The sequence below is a fragment of the Arachis duranensis genome, chromosome 9 (assembly GCF_000817695.3).
Source record: "Arachis duranensis cultivar V14167 chromosome 9, aradu.V14167.gnm2.J7QH, whole genome shotgun sequence".
In the NCBI taxonomy this organism is placed as follows: domain Eukaryota; kingdom Viridiplantae; phylum Streptophyta; class Magnoliopsida; order Fabales; family Fabaceae; genus Arachis; species Arachis duranensis.
The window spans coordinates 18,085,217-18,107,697 of NC_029780.3; the positions used below are offsets into that span (position 1 = coordinate 18,085,217).

The 22,481-nt window shown below is 31.8% G+C and overlaps 1 pseudogene; it reads right to left on the reverse strand.

The window, feature by feature from the left end:
- Positions 1–6: 6 nt before the first annotated feature.
- LOC107464979 (serine hydroxymethyltransferase, mitochondrial-like) lies at positions 7–1,813 on the reverse strand (annotated as a pseudogene).
- Between the last annotated feature and the right edge of the window lie 20,668 nt (positions 1,814–22,481).

Genomic DNA, 22,481 nt, shown 5'->3' on the forward strand with positions numbered 1-22,481 from the left:
GAAGTTGTTTAAATACTAAACTAGTAACCTAGGTTTACAGAAAATGAGTAAACTAGGATGGATAGTGCAGAAATCCACTTTTGGGGCCCACTTGGTGTGTGCTGGGGCTGAGACTTAAGCTTCTCACGTGCTTGGGCTGTTTGTGGATTTGAACGCCAGGTTGTAACCTGTTTCTGGCGTTGAACTCCAACTTGCAACCTGTTTCTGGCGCTGAACGCCAGACTGCAACATGAAACTGGCGTTAAATGCCAGTTTACGTCATCTATCTTCGGGTAAAGTATGGACTATTATATATTTCTGGAAAGCCCTGGATGTCTACTTTCCAAACCAATTGAGAGCGTGCCAATTGGACTCCTGTAGCTCCAAAAAATTCATTCTAAGTGCAGGGAGGTTAGAATCCAACACCATCAACAGTTCTTTTTCAGCCTAAATCAGATTTTTGCTCAGCTTCCTCAATTTTAGTAAAAAAATACTTGAAATCACAGAAAAACACACAAACTCGTAGTAAAGTCCAGAATTATGAATTTTGTCTAAAAACTAATAAAAATATACTAAAAACTAAAACATACTAAAATCTACATGAAATTACCCCAAAAAGCGTATAAAATATCCGCTCATCAGACACATAAGCTACATTTCCCTCTCTTGTTTTTTCTTTTTTTGATTCTTTTCCCCTTCCTTTTGGAATTAAAACAACATATTGAACATAGAAATATTCATTGGAGAAAGTGTGCGATGTGAAAGCAAAGTCCTATGAAGCCAAAACAGGGAAATTTGTCCATATACAATGAAAAATAAATCAGGTACTATGTTAGTGTTGTGTGATTACCTCCCATCTCGCTGGATCCAACTGGAACGCTTCCAAGGCACGCTTCTGGCATAGTGTTTCAGCTATGTTAATATACCTGAAATAAGAAAGATAAAAAAATCGTTGAATTGGTTCAATATTTCAATGTGACACTCCTATAAAAGAAAGCGAAAGAGTGACAAACTCATTTCCACCATAGTAACTGGTACCAGGATATCCCTCACTGTATTTGTTTGTCATGATAGACCCTACAACTTCCATCACAGAGACAGAGGTGAAATTTTTTGAGGGTATGACTTCCATCCCCTTCACAAAAACAAAAACAAGAAGTCAATCCATATATGTGGTGAAAACTGAAAAGAAAAACTCTACCATCATCTCATCAATCATCATATATGATAGGCAATAAAACATTCAAATGTTTTTCGTAAACTCAGATAGTTGGATAATTTTTTTTCAAGATTTTCTATATCCCTGGCAAAGATGCAAGTAATAATAAACTAATATATTACCTTCCATTGTCTAGCTTTCTCTATCTCAATTATATCAGCAATCTCAGGATCAACTTCCTCAAGTGAAGCATTCAATTGCTTTGGCCACTGCAAAGGCAAATCAATATATTATGATAGAATTCTGATTTTTCTTCCTTTCTGCTTGAAAGTTGAAACAATATGTATATCTAGATATGCATAACATTAACTGTAATTATATAATAAGCTTACCGAAACTCAGGATTTTTCTTTGTCGTAAACAACTTCATCAAGTAAAGAGGACTATATTCAAAAGCAAGGGAAAGGAATGGCAAGTAGTTAATTGGTTAAGTTAGGGGAGCATAGAACAATATGAATATGAATATTTGTTATTATAAAGATAATAATATAATATAAAGCATATATGGTTGGAAATTTGATTAAAGAAGACCTTGTAGTAAAAAGTGGTACCTGCACTGAAGAGAGGACGTAAAGGCTTGTCCATGGAAGTTGAAAGCCTGCAAAGAAGCGCCATTGCCATTGCCATCTCCAAGACACAGAACACAGGGTGTGTGTGTGTGTATGTGTTGTTGGCTCTTAATGATCCACTCCTTATTCCTTAGCCCCACTTCTGCTCCTGGATGGTTCAGTGTCACCGCTACTAACAAAGTGTGCAATAGTGATAACAACCCTTACAGGGTTTATTACCAGTCAGCACAGAATTAAATGTCCATAATGAACAAATTCCTACATGATTTGAAAACTGTAAAATATTTATATATGCACCAATTATCTTGTGCAACTTATATTACTTGTTGAAACTGAATAACCCCTTCTTCATTACTTCCACCTAACCTTGAAATTTTAACAATTTCTTGTACAATCAAAATCAAACTCATCTTTCTTGTACTCTATTTAACAATTTTATTTTAACAATTATTTTTACTTGCAGTTTTTAGCTTCCTCCGATCCTATAAAAATGTCTAAACATGGATCAACAATGCAAATTGAAACCACTATCAATACCACCACATATAACAATTAAATAAATAAGCATGAAATCAGTTGCTGCTACATGTGTTCTTATGATTTTAGTGACCTCAGTAACTAGTTCTGAGGCTATAATTTCATCATGCAGTGATGTGATTAAGAACCTAAAGTCTTGTGTGAGTTACTTGGTGAGTGGACGTGGTAAACCACCAGGACCATGTTGCTTTGGCGTTAAAGCTTTTGCAGCAACCTCTGTTGATAAGAAAACTGCATGCTAATACTAAATTTAAACTAATTATTTCAAGGTCACAAGCACTATCTAAGTTCAGCATGTTAATACTCACCAGATGAATGAAAAGATGATGTCTACCTTCAAGTGGTACTTATTTAAGTAGCTTCCATCTTCTAAATAGTTCCAAATCTATTTATCTTTATCACTTGCATATAAAACAACCTCATTGTTAACAACTTCATTGATCTCTAAAGCAAATAACTTAACAAAGCACAAAAAAAAGTTTCAAGCTAATAAAAGAATTTGTTGATATGCAAATCAGTAAAGCACCAACCGAGAGCATATTTACAAATCAGAACCGCAAAGAGAATGCAAATTTGTATACACGCATGTAAGAAAAAATCGAAGAAATTGCATGAAGACCTTACCCCCAATTTCTGCTAAAACGAAGAAAATCAAAACCTAAAATTACAGAAATAGAAGTAGTAACAATTTGCAAAACAAAATATGAGTAATTAAAAGAAGAGAATGTGGATTTATATATAAACCTAATTCAACGAAGATGGAGAAGGAGAAGCTTCACAGAAGACAACATGGTGGAGCAGGAAAAATCACACAGTAGATCCATCAATTGAAGTGAAACATTGATGGAGGAGATTGCAACTAGAAGAAAAGCGTTGATAGAGGAGCTTGCCAGCCAGAGGAGAGCCTCGTGGATGAGATTGCAGATCTCATGTTGCGATGGAGTTTCTTCTTGGTTTCTCATATTGCGATGGAGGTTCGATTAAATAACACAATCTTTATTAATAAAATAGAAGAATTTTTATATCAGGGGAGCAAAGCGAGTAATGGCATTTAAATTTGTCAAAAGCACCAAAAAACCGCTGCTTTCTGCAATCAAATTATGGCAACCGCATAAACCGCCTTAATTTATGAATATAATGGCAGTTTTATAGAAATGCCATTATGTTGCTATCATTTTGTGCTCTTTTTTTAATAGTGATATTGCTTGTGGAGCTTTGGTAAGTGTAAGACCCAAAACTTTTGAAAAGATTTATTATAAACTAATTTCAAATTCAATTATTCATTTGTCGCTCTAGTTTCAAAAATTACTTTATTAAAGAATATTTAAAACAAATTTTAATTAATTGAATTTGAAATAGATTAAGATTCTTATCCAATTTTATAATTATTGATTTATTTTCTATATTTAAATTATAACGTTAGTAGTTATGAAATAATAAGAATTTTATATGATTTAATTTAAATAGTTGATATTTTTTATATAGTTCAATACTTTAAGTTTTAAAAATAAAGAAAATTAATCTTATTATCTTATAATCTCAATTAAAGTATTTGATTTTAATTAATTAGTCTTTTGGTACAACAATTAATATTTTTAAGGATTTAATTAGAGTTCAAATTAATATCCTATGCCTCAATTTTATTCAAACTATTAAACCCAAAAATTCCCAAATCAAATCCTATTTTTCATCTAAACCTAACCCTAGCTACCCCACCCCTTCTCACCCATGGCTCACACACACGCACACCAACAAGTAACAACACACCCATAGTAGCAGCTGAAACAGAAAAAAAAAAGAAAGGGAAGAAAGAAAAGGGGAGTCGCGGGAACGGGAAGGAAGGAGAGAGGAGGAGGGAAGAAGAAGAGAGAAAGAGAGAGCGTTCGCGGAGAGAGCTGCGAGAAAGAGTCGCGCCACCCAGTCGCCATCCGTGGGGAGTCGTCGCCGGTCTGTATGCCGCTAACGACGCCGGCGTTGTCGCGAGAAGGAGAGAGAGCCGTGTCGGAAGAGAACCGTTGCAGATTTGCCCCTGCCACTGTGCCCAGCTGTTGTTGCGAGCCTCGTCGTCGCGGATGGTGGTGTGCTGCCAAGCTCCTGCGCCGGAAAACCCGCTACCGTCGTCGGAAAAACACTGTTGTCACCATCAGAAGCTGCCGCCGACACCGATCTGCATGCGCCGTCACCGTTGGGATCCTCTGCCGCCGTTCGGGTCATTGGGAACGTGGCTGTGATCACTGGAACCACCATCAGAGTTACCACTGTTTCAGTTTAGCTGTCCTTCCTTGTCTGGGTAAGCGTTTCATTCTGAAACCTTTGTAATAGTACCTCTGTTTTAAGTTGTTTAGGGATATGAGATTTTGGTGTCATAGGATCGAGTTACGTGTCTTGCATGCTGAGTTCTAGGACAGTTGCATGCGACATCAAGCTACTGTATCGTCATCGGAGTTGCCACTGCTCTGTTCTCTGGCTTATTTGTAAGTATAGTAAGTTGTTCCTCGTCCCGAACCTCTATGGCTTCTATTCTATTATATGTTTTTAAGGTCCTTGGAATGTTATGCTTTAGGATTATGTTTCGGTTCTTGTGTGACGTGATTAGAGTTGTTGAGGTTGCGGCTGCCGCCATTGGGGCCGAGAAAAAATTGAGCTTTGTTGCGTAGTTGAATTGCGACTGAGATAGGGGCATTTTCATTAAAATTCATTTTTATTCTTAAGAATTGTTATAAATTGATATTTAGGCAAATAAATATTTTTGGTGATTATGAAGTCTTATGAATTGAACTGAATTGCCTTGAATGAATGTGATTGCTTACTTGACTGTGGCTAGTTCTGTATATTGAGTTGGTATTGAGATAGTGAATGAAAGATTAATTTGAAAATCTGATCCGAATGTTTATCAAGTATAATTTGAGAATTGGAAAATGATTTGATGTTAATTAGAATTAGTTTGACTTCGGAAAATGATTTGAGATTTGTGAATGACTTCGGTTTGAAATCGTTGGAAAGAGTTTGAGAAAATGTTAGTTGACTTTGTTGGAAATGAATCGGAATCTGGAAAAGATTATAATATTGGAAATGAGCTTGATTTGTTGAAAAATGAATTTAAATTTAAAATAATTTGAGACATTGAAATTGTTCTGATTTTAAAATTGAGTTGAAAGGAGTTTGAGAAATGGTTTTGTTGGGACCCAGAAAGGGTGGCATAGTCCGAATTTTAGAGGAGATGCTGCTCAAATTTTTATAAAAATTGGAGACTTTGTTTAAAAATAATTATTTAGAAAGATTTAGATTTTCAAGGATTTTATAATTTTATTTTTGGAAATTATGAAGAAAAAGTTTACGTTTGGTGCTTGATTTATTTAGAAAAGAATGAGTATGAGATGGGATATGAATTAGAATCGGAAATGAAAATGATAATTATGAGAAATGATAGAATATATTGAGCTTGGGGCATTGCCCCCATGTCAGCCGGAATTTTTTCCGTGGTTACTATTGAGATTGGGGTGTTGTTTCCCCCATGTCAGCTTGGGCTATTGTTTTCCCCATGTCAGTTTGGGGTGTTGTCTCTTCTCCCCATGTTAGCTTGGGATTCGTCCCATGGATATTATCGAGCTTGGGGCGTTCTTTCCCCATGTCAGCTTGGGGATTTTCCCCATGGTGTATTTTGAGCTTGAGAACATGTCGGGATGACTACGTAACCGACAGTTGATATCAACAACTATAGGATATGCATTCATTATATGCATTTGTATGCTTTGCTTGAGTTTGAATTTGTTTGGGTTTGCCTAATTGCTTAATTGTTATTAACTGCTATCTGAGCTATTTGTTGTAACTGTAATCTATACCTGTATTTTTCTTGATGTTTTGCTTGTGGTTGTTTTTGTTGTGGTTCCTTTGAGTTTGGATATTGATGATGAGATGATGATTTGGTTGTGAAATTGTTTGAGTCGCTGAGTTGAAGGCTATGATTGGTTTCTGATTGAAGTATTAGTAAAGTATAAAAAATTAAGCTGGTTCAGCATAGACTTAATGAACCTATGTTTGGAATAGATTGGTCATTCATACTGTAGGAAACTTCTAATTTTTTTTTATAAGAAAAACTGTGCTTTGGAATTCTGGATACTTACTCACTGAGTTTGAAAAACAATTTACCTACTAAATATCTTCTTATAACAAATTCTGAAAATCTGTGGTGAGACCATGTGGTTATGTTCTCACCCCCCTAAAGACTTTTTTTTTTCAGAAAACGGACGAAGAAGCTTATGAAGAGTAGTTGAGTTTAGCTTATGTGATAGAAGATGTTTTAGCTTAGTTATCATTATTCTTCCCTTGCCATTAATATTATAACCTTTGCAAGAGGGATATGAGTTTTGATATGTGAAGTTTATATATTGGTATGATGTATATATATATATATATTATTTGTTATTATTAAATATTTTAAGGTCGTAATACCCGAGCTATCAGAGTGGCGCAACCGGAAGCGTGACATTTTGATAGTTAGGGTGTTACAATAAGGCTTGGAGCTAAGGGTTGGTGGAGACTTCCAAGAAGAAGCTCAATTATTTTTGCTACAAGAGGTACAGTTTAAGTTTTATTTTAAGTACCGTGTGGTGTGATGGGAATTCCTACGCTAGATGCCCCTAGGATTAAGTTTGGATTGTGTAAATGGTTGGTACTAATATGCATAGTTGATATATAATGTAAATTAATGATTGGGTTGAGAATTGTGTGAATTTGTATGTTTGGTGTGTTGAGAATTTGATGAATTGGATAATGAATATTGGTTTGTAGAATATGCATTTAAATTGTGAATTTGGGCCAGAGGCCGTGAATCTTGGGCCGGAGGCCAAAAAGAGGTAAGGAAGGTAAATTGATATGTGTATTATGTGATGATATAAGAGATTGGATGGATTTTAGATATTGAATGTGTGAATAATTGGTTTGATTATTGAATAATAAGGTTTGAAAAATTAAGGTGTGGAATTTGATAGTTTTGGGTGAAATTTTGTAGATGAGGTAGGTTTGGTTTTGGTTGAGTATAGTTATGTGAATATGGTTGGGTTGTGGTCATTTGGATGAGTGGAAATGACTTTGGCTTGTGAACATTAGAAAAATTGGTGATTTCTATTTTTAGGTAAAAACTGATTTTTGACCAACTTTGGTGGTCTGTAACTCAGTCCACGGAGTCTGGAATTCTTCAAAACTAGATTTTTATGAAAGTTTATTCAATGATCTTTCCTATAGTTCAAAAATGGTTGAGAAAGGAATTTTGTAGAAGAAGTTATGTGTGTTGGAAGTTTGGGATTTGAAAATATAATTCTGCAGCTTTTTAAGTTAGTAAAATTTTTGGTAAAACGTACTCCGACGCGCACGCGTCACTCACCATTTTTACTCTCTCACGCGTGCGCCTGGTCGACGCGTATGCGTCAATGTATTGATGCAAGTGCCCAGTAGAAAATCCAGAGAGTTGCGCTGGTACTGTGCTGGGTTTGTGTGAGGAGCACAAAATGCACCCACGCATACGCATCACTGACACGCATGCGTCGCGTTTCCTTTCTGCTTCCCATGCGTGTGCATGGACAATGCTCACGCATCACTTCCTTTTCCACTTTCCACGCATGCATAAAGGCGATGTGCACGCGTGGCCCTGTTTTCAGCAAAAGTTGATTTTGAGTTTTTAAAGCCGAATTTCCACTTTTAAGCCTCTATTCTCACCCTTTAAGTCTTAAAGCCTTATAGTAGGTCTAGAAATGAGAAGGGACTAGGAAGAGTGGTAGCTTGAGGGTGAAGTAAAGGGAGAGTAATGATTAATTATGATTAATGATGACTGTATGAGTTGCTGAGGGTGATGATGGAAGTGCGGTGTATGCCGTGAGCTAAAGGACTATATTTAATAATAATTATTGGCTGGTTATGGGTTATATTATAAGCCGGATGGCTATGATACATATTGATTTATGACTGAAAATGAAAATATCACTTTGAATGATTGTTTTATCTTGAGCTCTCTTTCTCGAAAGTGCAACCCAAAAGAGATGAAAGAAGGTGAGGATCCCCTTCCTTATTCCTCCTGGTATTGTAAAATTGCCCCCAACGAGATGGTGGGAGGTTAGGATCCCCTCCTTGGTTCCTCCTGGGCATATAAGAATGTACCTCCTGGGTAGATGCAAGGGTTGTGGTTACGCCCTACTTGCTCCAGGTTGGTTAGTATGGAGGCTCCCCGGGTGGACGCAACCCCGGATTATGATGAGTGATGTATAAAATGTGCAATCATGTGATGTATAAGTGACGATATGGTCATGATGAATGATTATGGAATGTTATGAATGAATGTTAAATGATTATCTGAGATACAAGTTTTCCTGGATGAAAGCAATGACTAGCCACTACGTGCTCCAGGTTGAGACTCGATACTCTGCTGACCCTATGTCGTATGTGTAGCCAGACAATGTGAAAGTTTCGGATGAGCTCACCCCATGGATAAACACCAGTGTGGGTGTTGTATGATTATGGTTATGATTATGTTTATGATTGAGAATTACTCGAGTTGGGAATGCGCGACAGAGGGACAATCCAATGGTTAGCTACCAAGACTTGTCGGGTTGGCTTTATAATCGACAGATGAGACTCATCAGCCATAAGGCAGGCATACATCATTTGTATATGTTTGAATTGTTTGTGTTTGTCTATTTGTTTTGGATTGCTATATCATATATGCTATGTTGCCTGATTATGTGCTACTTGTTTTACTTGTACCTTATTGTGTATTACTTGCCTGTATTACTTGCGTTTGTACAACTGAGAGGTCCCTCATGCTGGTGTCGGTTGACGCTGAGGGCTGTTCTTGATGAGATGAGTTGATGATGTAATTGAATAATGATGATGATGATTGAATGAGACAATTTGAGTTCCCTGGGTAGACGCAGTGAAGTGATTTCACTTGCTCTAGGTGAGGATATGAGGTAACGATACAGAATTGCTGAGATAGAATAACTGGTGATGGGTTTGCTTATGATTCTGATTCTGATTTGTTGGAGAGTTAGAAAGTTGGGAAGCATGAGGAAGGGGAATTAGATTTAGCATTCCCTTATGACAGTTGCCTATTTATGGATTAGCAAAAATATAGGGTAAATATTGGGTGAAAGGAAGTTTAGGATGCTTAGTGAATTTTTATTACAATGCATTGTATTTATTTGGCACTTTTACCGTACTAGGAACCCATGGGTTGGGGGTTCTCATTCCATATATATCTCTTGTTTTTCAGATGCAGGTCTAGGTGCTCAGAAGTGAGCTGTAGTTCATCTGAGAGATGGCGAAGATCTTTATATTAATTCTCTACTTTATATTTTGCTTAGAATCTCTCCACCTTTATTTTGAAAAGCTTATATTATGTATTGAACTCTTTTGAACTTGCCTATATAGGCTTTCATGTTTTATTTGGGAGAGATTAGGAAGTACTGTTGTCAACTACTTTCATACTGTACCCTAGCCGTCCTAAACTTCGCGGGTCGCGACTAGTAGCTATTTACTTATGTTATATATCTATATACTGTCCTCCTCTTATTCTCCTTTATGCCTTTATCTGTATATCGCTTTCGACTTCACCCTTTATCGTTAAGTTGTCGAAACGTGAGTGATACAACTTTGCGATTTTATTTTACTCAATTTCAAGCTTCTTGATTAATACTTCTTTTCAATTTTAATTATAATTATGTATTATAATCCATCTGAGAGTCGTACCACCATAATATCATTGACTTAGGACTCGAGCATAACGATTTGAACAGGGTGTCACATAAAACAGTATAAATATGAAGGAAATTGGAGTTCTGTAGAGAAAGTTATGAACGTCAGAAGTTAGGTATAAAAAATTGAACTTTGTAAAGTTGCAAAAAACCAGAATTTCTGGTTGGTTTAATTATTCTGTTAGTCCCTATAGTTTCACGAAATTTTTAATTAGGTCCCTATACTTTTTTTCCTTTTAATTGAGTCCTTGCACCAATTTTTTTTATTGAGCCCCTACACTTTTTTTTTTACTTTTATTTGAGTCCCTGCACCAATTTTTTTTTAGTTGAGTCCCTATATAATTAAGTCAATTACTACCAAGAAGGACCTAATTGAAAAAAATTAGTGCAGGGACTCAATTAAAAGTAAAAAAAAGTGTAGGGACCTAATTGAAAATTTCACGAAACTATAAAGGCCAATAGAGTCATTAAACCTTTCTAGTTTGAGTACTCACGCACCCTAACGTGCGCACGCACAAAACAGGATGTGTGATGAGACTTGTACCTATGCTTGAGGGGTGTTGCTATAAGAAAAGGGACATAAAATGGCATTAATATTACAGCGATTTCGTAAAACTACCATAAAATGTGATGAGACTAGTATTATGATGTTTTTATTGTTGCCATAATTGAATTGCATTTAATGGTGATTTTTGTTGATTCTGGCGGTTTTAAAACGCCATTATCATTGCTATATAAAAAAGTCTAACCGTAATCCAATTCTCATTTTCCATTGAAACGCAAAGGTTGAATCACTACCACAGTGATCTTCGCTGACCAATCCCCTCCGATGATGACCTCCTCTGATCGATCTCCTCCTCCGATGACCTCCTCCAACAATGACCTCATTCGGTGATGTTTTCCTTAGCGGCTATCTTCTTTGATGACCTCTCCCCCAATGACAATCTCCTCCTGCGATGGTCTCCTCCGGCAACATCTCCTACTTCGATGATCTCCTCTGGTGGCATTCTCCTACGCCGACAATCTTGTCCATCGAGCTACTGTGTGTTGTGAGATTCTCCTCCCACAAGCTCGCGAGGTAGGTTCTTCTCCATCTTTTCTTTTGTTCTCTTGAAAATAGTTTACTCTACATCATTCGATCTCTTGAATTATTGATCCAAAATTTTAGATTACATGACAGATTTTGCGAAATGGCAACTGCAATTACTAAAACTGCAGCTAGGAGCTAGGGTTTCTGAGGAAGGGATTGTTGAAAATAAATTATTGATACCTTAGAGAGTTATAATTTATATTAATTTCTTCATCATCAAAAGTTTGGATAATGATTCTTTAAATACTAATGAGTCAATGATAATTTTTAATGAATTTTACTGTTTGTCGTTCTATTTTAAATTCATAACTTTATAAAAACACAAATTTTTTGAAATTTGAATTAAAATACAAATTTTGAATTTTATTTCTATTTTTTTATTTATTAATATTATATTTAAATCCAAATAAAGATATATCTTTATTGACATATCTATTTTTTGCTGGTCCAATTTTACTGCCACTATTTCAAAATTGAAAACATAAATTTTCTTTTTTTATTTTGCGGTCATTGATGGCAAAATTGAGTATCTACGAAATTGAGAAATACTACGTAAAATGATAAATATTTTTATTTTAGTATAAAATATTAAATATGAATTTTTTTATTTATTTGAAAAAAAAGTCTTGACATTTCAACTATTTTTAATGGTATTTATAATGCCTTTGGTAAATATAATGGACACAATTCATGGTAAACATCGAAGAATTATAAGTAGAAATTAAAGGTGGTGAGTAACTTTTCAAATGTATTTAATGCAATATCTTATAGATTCTTTTACTAAAACAAAGCAACTAATCTTGTAAACAATTAATTTATTATAAAAATATTAAATAATGCTACTTGAACACAAAAAAAAACACTCAACATTTATTAAGAAAACAGATTTGATATTCATAGTAAGTTTTTATTACACTATGATAAAAAAAAAATTGATTATATTCTGCTGGCAGTTTCTTTTATAAGATATGTGAAGTAACATATATATAATATGTGGCGAATAATTTTGTATTTTTGAAAATAATTAATTTTTAAATTAAAAAAATAAACAATCTAATTATGTGCACAAAAAAATTGTTATTAATAAGCTATTATTGACTATAGAAACATATATTTAGTATCTCACAATAAAATTTTATTATAATATTGTAAACACTTTGATTATTTGTTTATTGTATATTTGATTATGTTAGTATGGTAGATTTGATTATTCTAGTGGCTGTTTGTTTAGTAAGAAAACGTACAAAATAATATCTATAAATATATAAATACATAGTAATTGATTTAGTAACTAATTTTTACTATTCATGAAATATTTTAGAATAATATATAAAAGATGGTTATTAGTGATCTGGTCATTATAACTCGACGTCTTTATAAACTATAATTTGGAAATTAGGTCAAAACAACGTTAGAGTTTCCATGACTTATAAACAACTATAACTCGTATTGTTACGCATAACTCGGCCATTACAATCCGATCCATCTCATATTATTTGGTAACAGTCACCTGTATCCTGAAGAACAAGTAAAATAAATAGATATAATCACTCAAGTAAAATAGAAAAATAATTTCCTTGTACGTCATCTCTAATAGCTCGGAAAAGTAGTCAAAATAGATATTGGAACTTTAAACATTACCTCATTATAGCCCACATACGTTCTCACTAGCAACCGAAGATATTTAAAAATGATAATATCTCCATAAATAAATCTATATAAGGTAAATCAAGGTAAAAGATAGAATATTTATGCAAATTTAATACTACCTTAAGTCACTTTCACTCTTTTATTTGAAATATTACTGACTTGAGTGTCAAAATACCTTTTGCAATTATCCATCCCATCTGATGTTCTTTAGAGTTTGATGTATACCTCATCCGTGGAGAAGATATGACATGTCTTCCCTTCTATAATGAGTTATACCTTATACAGACCCTTTTACAGCAAGCAGGGACGGACCCATGAGCAAGAATGAGGGGTATTTTTATTTATTTTATTTAAAAAATATAATTATATATAATGTGACTCCATTTTAAATTTTAAATGACCCCACTACAAATAAATTAAACTCAATTAATTAAAGTTTAAATTCATTATTTTTATTTCTCTATCATTTTGACTATTATTTAACCTAATCAAATTTAATTCTTGTGCCGTCATTCCTTTATTCCCTTAACCCTCTTCTTATTTTTATATTTTTAATTTTTTTTTCTTGTCTAGTAGTTATCTTCTCTTCATTAAAAAATAACTTTTAAATTCTCTATTTTTTATATAACTCTCCATGACTCTATATATCTTTCAATTTCATTGTTTCTCTTTTTGATATTTTCAATTACAAAATTTAATTCAAACAATTATAATTTAGGTATTAATTTAATATTTTATTTTCTTTGTAACTTTATATATTTTATTTTATTCTCGATTTATTCATCTTTATTACTTATTTTTTATCTTTTGTTCTATTATATATACCTATGTTGCATATAAAATTTTAAAATGAATTGATTAATTTACTAATTTTAAATATATTTTTTATTTTTAGAAATAGTAATAGAAAAATATTTTAATTACAATACATAATTAAACAGATGCATAAAATCTTTCATCTAACATTATGTCAAAATTAAATTAAAAAATATATAACAAATTTAATTATTTAAAAAAAGAATGAAAAAATTGTAAATTATATTTTTATTATTTTATATAAACATACTTTTCATATACAAATTTAATTTTTCTAGTATTTATATATAATTCTAGTTTCAAGTTATAAATATTAGTGTATCATTAGGCGCTAATGTACCAATTAATTCAATTTTTTTATTATTAAATATGTATAAAAAAATTAGTTAGGATAATAAGTTATCTATAATTTAATTAAAATATTTTAAGTTTAAGCTAAAATTTTCTGGGTCCGTCACTGACAGCAAGAACAATTAGTTTTAGTGATAAAAATGCTAATAATACCCGAAATCATTAAATTTGTCTAATTCATCCTTTTATATTTTTAATACAAATTATAATATGAAAAATTAATCTTAAAGATCATTAATAAAATTTAATTATTAAAAAATAGATAAATAGAAAGACAAAAATTTTATTATAAATAGACAATAATACTCTTTTATTAGATTTTCCAATATTTCTTCTATCATAGGCTTGGTATGACAATTTTTTAAAAAAGTGTTTATATTTTTTAAAAGTAGAAACATCTTGTTTGTATTTGATAAATAAAGAAGATTATGTGTTTATACTTGTAGTTTTTAAAATTTAAAATTCTTTTTGAAAGCACCAAAAAAAGAAATTTTTTAAAGTTGACTTATACTTGTCAAAATTAAAAAATCTAATATAATTTCATATACTAAAAATTCTGTGTATAGGAAGAAAATAGGCTAAGCTCATGTAAACAATTATTTTTTTCTTTATCCTTTCATGAATTTTTATCGATTTTTTGCAAATACTTAGCAACAATATAAAAAGATAAAGAAACAGGCGACTATAGCGTATAATTCACGTAAATAGGACCAAAATCATTAGACCAACTTGGTTAGACGTAATTATTATAAGAACTTATTCATATAATAAGACCGTAAATAAAAATAATAAATTAATATCCTTGTTAGCATAGCTAATATTGAACATTTTAACAAGGAAAAAAATTAAGAAAAAAAATTGAGATAGGTATGTAATATAACAAATATCATTAATGTTAGAGAGACAATAATTACTTAATTAGTAGTTATTTTATTTAACTTAATATGAATATTTTCATACATATAACATCTACAATTACACATTTATTATTTTTAATATTTACTCAATTATTCAAATAGAAATTAAGAAATACAAAATAAAGAATCTTCGCATAATAATAAAATATTTTTGATCAAATATACAATGAATGGATGGAATTTAATATAAACGAAGAAATTGATTTCTATTTTTCAACTTGTTATTTTTTTACCATAAATTTTATAAACATCTTTTTCCCATTTATGAAAAAGATCTTCTTATTTAATGCATTTTAACTTGAAGAAATTTATTCAAAATTTTTGTTTATTGTCCTTTCATATTTGCCATGAATCATGTCAACATTTTTTTGTTCTTTGTAGCTTAGTTATCAGAATTGGACCGGACCAATTAGTTTAACTGAAAAATCGATGAATTGATAGTCTGACCGATTCAGCGGCTGATGATTTGGAGCGGATTTAAAATTGATTCAGTCCACAGTGGTTAAACTCGTTGAAAATCAATTGATTCGTACTTGGAACTGCTATTGTCCCGCACAGGTCAGTGATGCACCTGCGTGCCACCGAACCACCGAAAGAGCTCTGCATATCCACTTCAACAATAACAGAAATTAAACTAAAAAATGTTGGATGTAAGGTTCAAACAGGGGACATTGTGAATACAACGCCCCTTCCTTACTATATGTGACAAAAACTAATTATATAATAAACCTATTGAACGAATTTTATTTTTACTTGCATCTTTTTAAATATGGAATCACATAGATACCAAATTTGATATATCGATTATGTTATATTTTTCTCTCTTTCTTTCATTTAAATTGAGAAAGTATTTTGTACTAGTAACTAATTTATTATTTCTTTTGCGCCATAAATTATATCTAAGAATTGATACTTGATACTTAATTATTACTAATATATTTGTAAAGACATGTATTTTAAATTTTAAGTTTTAATTTTAATTTTATTTTTATAATTTTATATTTTTATTTAATTATAATCGACTCAACCAGATGAATCAATAACTCACCAGTTAACCAAGTGAGCCGATCGTATGACCGAGTTAATCATGATAACTATACTTTTTAGAACCATTATAAATTGAATGATGGAAAAAATTTAAAACATCATGGAGTTTGTTATTCTTATGAATTCTCTAAATAGTTTTAGGACTCATGACTTCTCTCTCTTATGAATGCCATTCTAAAAATCGTTGCTTGGTATCAATAATTTTTCAAGATCATATATAGAGATGATGATAATGATCATGACAAAATCAAATCACTTCAATAAAGTACCAAAAATTTCTATTATTATACTTGAGAAGGTAATTATCCATATGATTTTTTTAAATTTAATTTTTTAGCTATACATAACATGTCGTATTACAAATAATTTCTTGTTAGTATCATGAACAAATTAAACTAGCTGGAGCAATATGCGTGACTTATGTTTTTTCTTTTGAATTCAAGATGTGTTGCAGTTGAAGGAGTCCTTGCAATTCATTATCTCAAGCATTACCTTTGGTAGATCATCCCTTTGTTCCAGTGAAATTTATGTTTTAATTAAGATAAATATGGTGATGGTAGTGGTGGCAACAATAATAATAGTAGTAATGGTGATGAAGATGGTGGTGAAATTATTAGAGGGAAGAATAGATAATAATAAGTGAAAATATATAAATATACAGATAAAATTAAAATTTATTTTAGAAAAATGTTAGAGAATTATCAGAATTTATTAGTCATTATTTTTAATTATAACATCAATCTAATAATTTATTTAGTTTGCATATTTTAGTCTATATTTTTAAAGATTGATGTTAACTAATTAATAATTAAGAATAATAAATTTTGTAATATTTTAGTATATTTTTATTATTTTAAGCATTCAGTAAAATTAGAAAACATCTTTGATTAGCTAATAACGAACATGTGGCTAGAAATGAAAAAAGAAAATTTTCAATTTGATTAGGCAAAGATTTTTCTCATATCTACATATATTTCTCATGAAATTATATTACGTGATAAAAAAAATTACAAGAACATGCCAAATAAGAAAGGAGAATTAATGAAAATTTAGAATAAATTTTCAACTCCAACTATTACATTAAGTTCCCGGTATTCGCTGTGTATTTTAATTATTTTATATTAGGATTAATATCTACGTACAAGTGTTTTGCGCTTATAAGTTTTACAAGCTTAAAGAGAATGAAACCCTAAACGTGCTGCTTATATTACGTATCTCTTTAACAGACTTTTAAATCAATCCAAATCAATTAATGCGTGAATATATAACTTCCATTTTTTAAAAGATTTTGTTTCCTTTTTTGAATTTCTTGCCAAATTTGTTCAATCTCCTTCGTGCGTTCTCTCTTTGCCTTTTCATTCGTTGTTTTACCTGCGTTTATCACTGGTTTCTTCTTCGTCATTTACGTGCGTTTCTCTCTCTATAATCTTACTTCGTTTTTTTTGATTACAGAAATACACACAAACGATTACAGAAATACACTCAAACGGTTAAAAAATTACACCCAAATGATTACAGAAAGGATTACAAAAATACACCCAAATAGTTAGAAAAATACACCCAAAGGATTACAGAAATACACCCAAAGGATTTAAGAAATACACCCAAAACAGGGAGAGACAGTATATTTCTTTTTGAAATCTTTTAATATTTTGCTGGATAAGGATGAGGCACATGGCAGAGACAATCTAGAAAAAAACCTAGAAGAACAGTAAAACAGTACCTTGAATAATGTTTTTTCGTTTTTTCTTGTGATTTTTTATGGAGATTTGTATATTTTCTTCTTGATGTCTTCTACTCTTCGCGAGGAGTTGGAACCTTTCTTCAGAATCGTAGTTTGTTTCGAATGTCACTTGAATCTTGACGGTTTGTGTTTGGATTGAGGAAGAAGAGGAAGAATGCAGCAAAACGTGTTGTGGAAGGGTGATTAAGGCGCGTGTGTTGGACGCTCAATTCTAAAGGAGCCGTGCACGTGTTTCTTTCTTGGACTTGGACCAACTTGTATAACTTGTAAATCAAAAAGGACTTGTATGTGTAGCAGACTTTTTTGTTAAAATAACTTTAATGCATGAGACAAGAATGTATTTATATGACTTGACTTTTATTTATAACTTGAGATATTGGTAATAAATTATCAACGCAAAGGCTAATAAACATTTTGTTTAATTACATAAGGGATTTTGCAACACAATCTTCACGTACAATATTTAAGAATGGAAATTTGTGGTCGTTAACGAAGATAGATGTTTTTTTTTTAATCTTTTCATCAAATCATTATGTGCATAGACAAAAAAAAATCATGATGCGCATGAATCATTTTTAGGATCTTGAAGCAAAATAATATTACCACTATCTCCAAATCTTCAAACTCCACTGATCGGACCTGTTCATCATACATTACTTTCTATGATAAAAAATGAAATAAAACAAATTTCAAATAAAATGAAATCAATAAAAAAAAGCTTATGATTCTAATTTAATAAAAAAACCTTAGAACATTCTTGGTCTGCACCAAATTAAATAAATTTGCTCATTGTCATCTAATTAGCTTTTGGTTCTATAAAATATTCCCTTTTTTATTTTATTGATCTGGTAAATCAAAACTAATGACTTCGAATTAAAACCATGATTTTCGGCTCTAGTAATTTGAATTTATTAGATTCAAATTCATCACTAGTAAATCGAATGGAGTTGGTTTGTTTTACCTTGAACGAAAGTTATTGGTAAATTGAATTCATTAGTGCCACTACAAAAAAAAGAAAGTTATTTTAATATTTTATTTTTTATAAATATCACAAATGTCAAATTCTCTATGTTTTTTTGTTAGAATATAATTAGGATCAATTAGGATCAATTAGTATTATTTAGTATATCTGAATATTTATTTTAGGATTAATTAGTATTTATTTAGTATATCTAAATATTTATTTTAGTACTTATAAATACCCTTTTATATTATATCATTCTAGACAACTTGAATATATTCAATAATACACAAATCTTTTTTTTTCAGTTTAGTCTCTTATTTCTAACATTGTATCAGAGCCATGGTATCCTCCTTGAAGATAGGTTGTTTTCCTTGCAGTGAAATCACTGTAGTTTTTGCACTTTTTTTCTTTCTATGCCATTTTTCTTTATCTTTTGTCATTTCTCTGATGCTTTTTCACCTCACCGACTAGCCTATTCTCTCCCTCTTGTGTGTTTTCGAGTCGAATGATCAAACACCAATGTCATCCGCTGTTTTCCTATTCTCATGAAGAAATTATATAGTTTTTGCTCTCTTTCGACAGTTCCATCTGCGTTCTCTTGTGACAGTTCCGTCTACGTTCTCTCGTGGCTGTTCCATCTGCGTTCTCTCATGGCAGTTCCGTTTGTGTTCTCTCGTGGTAGTTCCGTCTGTGTTTTCTCATGGCAGTTCTATCTGCGTTTTCTCGTGGCAGTTCTATCTGCGTTTTCTCGTAGCAGTTTCATCTGCGTTTCTTTCTGGCAGTTCCATCTACACTTCCTTCATATAGCGACAGTTCCTTCTGTGCTTCCTTCAGACAAGCGGCAGTTCCGTCTACGTTTCCTTCAGACAAGCGGCAGGTCCGTCTACGCTTCCTTCCGGAAGTTCCATATGCACTTCCTTCCGGCAGTTCCATCTGCACTTCCTTCAGACAAGCGACAGTTCCGTTTGTGCTTCCTTCAGACAAGCGGCAGTTCCATCTGCGCTTCCTTTCGGCAGTTCCGTCTGCACCCGTTTTATCAGTTTATGCAGTTTTTTTCTCTTTATTTTGTTGTTTTAAATAAGTTTCAAACTCAAGTGTCACTTGAGTTTGAGGGGGGATGTTAGAATATAATTAGAATCAATTAAGATCAATTAGTATTATTTAGTATATCTGAATATTTATTCTAGGAGATTACGTTTTTATTATTACGATTCTTTTAGTACCTATAAATATCCTTTTATATTGTATCATTCCAGACAACTTGAATAGACAACTTGAATACATTCAATAATACACAAATCCTTTTTTTCAGTTTAGTCTCTTATTTCTAACATTTTCTTGATGAATAATTTGATCGTAGAAAATTACTTCTCAATTTTGACACTCATTTGTTTTCAATTTACTCCACTATTTCTCTTCTTCTCTGAGCTCTGTCAATTTTGACATCACATTGCTCTCAGTTTGTGATCATACTATTCATTCTTTATCTTCAAAATCTCAATTTATTCTTCAGTTTCAAGATCTCGTCTCATTCTTTGCTAAAATTTTTGTTGAGAAAATTTTATGGCCAATAAATGTCAAAATAAATAGTATTTTTGACGGTTAATAAGTATCACAGAAAATATATTCTCAAATTTTTCTAACAAATTATTTTTGACAGTCAATATTTATCAAAATAAGATTTAAATTTTTTTCACAATTACTTATATGTTAAAAATACTATTTTTGACGAAACTTTTATTAACATAGTTTCATAGTTAAAATAGTGTTAATATTTGTTTTTTTTGACAAATTTTAATTCTTTTTTACACATATAACCCTAAAAAATAATCTATATTGTAATAGTGAGCTTCGATTTAGTTCTTCTATGCCTATATAAGGAATTCGAATTCATTTGCTTCGAATTACATTCCAACCACTAAAAAACCAAATCCAGAGAATATTTGTGCCAAAAAAATGTTAGGATTGAAACTGTGAAAATGAAAGACAATCCCAATCGTATCTATCAGTTAGGCAACATCGCCCACATTCCTGGTTCAATCCATGAAGAGGTTAGTTTTCGAAATTGAATATCAATAATAGTTTAATTTATGATGTTAAGTGGCTTAGAATTTTGTTATATGCGCTATTATAATTAAATTACAAATGGTAGTTAAATTAGTTGTTTACTGATTAACAAGGCTTACTTAAAGTAGTGATTAACTAAATTAGTAATTTTTCAGGAGTTTAGGTAAGTTTCTAATGTTAGGTTAAATAGACAGTAGAAATAAAATAAAGATATAAATTAGTTTAATTTTTTTTAGATTTAATGTAATTCTTAAGCTTTAGGTTAAAGGACTAGTAATTTAGTTAAAAATCTAAGTCATTCAAAATTTATTTAGTTTGGGCTGGTTAAAATTTTTAATAATTTAATTCAGTTTAATTTATTTACATTTAATATATTTAGGGTTATTTAGGATTAAATTATTGAGGATTAATTTATCAAATTATTTAATGTAGTTTAATTTTGTTAAATTATTAATTTATTAAATGTTACTTGTGATGGTTTTAAAAGAAATTTTTTTATAGTGGTATAGCCACATCGATGTATTACCAACATGAGGAGGCATCATGGTATTTTCCTAGATAATAGGATCATATCATACCTACACATGGTCGGCTTATCCCCTTTTGCGAGGCTCAACGACCACTGGTTTAGGTTGGATAAACTACTGGTCAGTGCATTTGTGGAGCAATAGCGGCCCGAGACTCACACTTTTCATATGCCATTCGGAAAGTGCACGATTATGCTTCAGGATGTTGCGTATCATTTAAGACTTTCCATCGATATACGTTACGTTAGCGGATGTCTGACAGATTTCCAGCAGTTCATTGATGGCAGGAGACATGCATGGGATTGGTTTTAGGAGTTGTTGGGTGTGTTACCTCCGGCAGAATGCATCGACAAGCTCACAGTGAAGTGCACTTGGATACAGAAAACGTTCAGTCACCTTCCTAATGACGCAGACAAGGAGACAGTTAAGAGGTACGCGTGGGCACATCATGATTCTATTATCCACCCAGCTCTTCGATGACAAGTCCGATACACGCATGCATATCCAGTGGCTACCATACGTAGCAAGATTGGAGAATATGGGTGGATACAGGTGGGGATCTGCTACTTTGTCGTGGTTATATCGATGCTTATGTCGTGTGGCTAACAGGAATGTGGTTAAGTTGGCCTGTCCATTGCATCTCCTCCAGTCATGGATCTTTTAGCGGTTTTTGGGTTTCAAGCCGATTGAGTTTGACGCCTTTCATTGGCCATTGATAGTGAAATAAAACTTGCAATCTTCATCACTACCTATCACAAATGAGTCGTACTTCACCCTATCCCGAATAATAGAAATTGAAATTTGATAATATAATGTCTCGATCCATTTCATTCCATGCAAACCCAATTTCTGTAGTACAATATTATGACAATCAACTAGGCTCATAGAAGGTCTGATAAAGACGCTCAATGGATCTTTATCAGTAAACTTAATTTTCAATTGCGTTTTTTTCTTAATCGTGTTTTTGTAGTACAGAAGAACTAGAAAGCTATCCTCTGTAGCCATTTTGAGTGTCACTCTAACGAGGATTCAACATGTTGTTGGTATAGGTTAGATGTAACGACCCACATTTTTTAAAATATAAGTATATATAAGTTAAAATTTATTTTATAAATTAGAGTTCCTTATTTTTAGAAACTACTTCATTATAAGTAATTAAATTAATTTTATAACTATTTAAATTTAATCAAATTTATATTCTTTTATATATATATATATATTATGATGAAATATTTTACCTAATTAAAACTATAATTTTA